Below are 1,767 nucleotides of genomic sequence, written 5' to 3' on the forward strand. Positions count from 1 at the left end.
GCAGCCGGTGGCTCCTGGCAGCAGATGCTCTGTGTCCCCGATACTGCCCCGGGTGTTTCCACAGGAGCGAAGGGGAACGTTGTCCCTGCACGCCTTGTGCTGGGTGTTGGAGCTGGGCATACAGAGGGTGAGGACCGCGGGTTTGCTGGCTCCCCATGAGGACACAGCATCCCTGCATCCCACTGCATCCCATACCGAGCCAGGGTCAGCGCTGCTGGAGCAGCCCGGCAGTGAAACACCATCAGCTGCTCTGCGCTGGCACAAAGTAAGGAAGAATTCATAGAATCACAGAACCATGGAATGGTTTGGGTTGGAAAGGACCTTAAAGATTGTACAGTTCCAACCCCCTGCCATGGGCAGGGACACCTCCCACTAGCCCAGGTTGCCCAAAGCCTCATCCAGCCTGGCCTTGAACCCCTCCAGGGATGGGGCATCCACAGCTTCTCTGGGCAAATTGGTACAAGACAGGTTCCAGGGGGATTTAAACAGCAGGATGTATCCTGCTACGTTTGCTGTACCTGAGAAATATACACCAAGCTCCAAATCTGCCTTTTTTCCCCCAGTGAAGTAGACCTGGAGCTGGTGGCCCTGGTCTAGCGGAGCACAGGCACCGGGGAGCTGGCGTGATGCAGCATCTAACGCCGGCCACGCGTGCCTTTATGTTTGGATGGAGTTAAGTGCAAAGTTCCTCAGCTGTGCTCCCAGGCTTTGCAGCGTGGACACCTCCAGGAGATCTGTCTGAAATTCAGGAGCTGGGTGTCTCTGAGGTGAAGGAATTTGAGCAGATCATGGTGCAGAGGCACAGAAAAGCTGGAGGAAAGGAGACCGAAAGCCAAGCAGTGTTTGGGCTGCTAATCCACTCAGTGGCTCCTCTCTTTTATTATGACTTTTTATTAGATCACCGCTGCTCCCCTCCTGGGTTAATATCTTTTCCTTGGAGCCTTGCAGGGATTCTCGGCATCTTTTCGGTACAGCTGTTCCCGGGACGCAGGGAACAGGAATGCTTCTGCTTAAGCAACAGCCTTTGTGGTTGTGGGTTTGGGGAGGAGGCTGCGAGCTGCGATATGAGCCACCGACTATTTCTGAGCCCCATCAGACAGGCTCGCCTGTGCCTCGGGAGGGGGTCCGGTGGCAAGGCAGGCATGCACGGAGGAAAAATGCTCTTTAAGCCACTCTGGCTAAGCTGGAAAGGGCTCCAGGAGGGGGAGCACGGGGGTGTTGTGTGTGCAGTGAGAATGGCACGAAGGCATTGAAACACCGACCCCAGGGCTGTGCTGAGAGCCCTCCTCGGGCACGGCTGAGATGAGCTGGGGGGCTCCTGGGTTTAGCTGATGTTGCAGGAACCATCCCCATTCCCTGTCCAGCTGCAGGCAGCATCCCTCCACCAAGCGTGGGGGCTCTGAGCTGCCCACCCCACGCCTCCAGCCACCCTCCTGCCTGGACAAGCCATAAACTTACCACAAATCCCCACCAAATGGAATCTCTACCAATAAATGGTGACAAACTCTGGTGTCCCTTTTAACCATGGAAATGAATCCCTCCAAGCCAGCACAGAAATACCCTGCCTCTCCCCAGGTGTCCAGCCCTGGGCAGGAAGCGGAGCCGAGTGCCAGCACGCCCCAAAGTGCCCTGTTCCTTGTCTGTGCCATATCCCCAGACGTAGCCGTTATTCCCTGTTATTTTTGCATGAGCTGCTTGACCCGAGGAAGGTGCCCGGGGCCCCTGTTTGCTGTGTGACGGGGCTTGTCTCCTGGAGGGTTTCGAGTG

This window comes from Pterocles gutturalis, unplaced genomic scaffold, assembly GCF_000699245.1.
Source record: "Pterocles gutturalis isolate BGI_N339 unplaced genomic scaffold, ASM69924v1 scaffold5487, whole genome shotgun sequence".
Lineage (NCBI taxonomy): Eukaryota > Metazoa > Chordata > Aves > Pterocliformes > Pteroclidae > Pterocles > Pterocles gutturalis.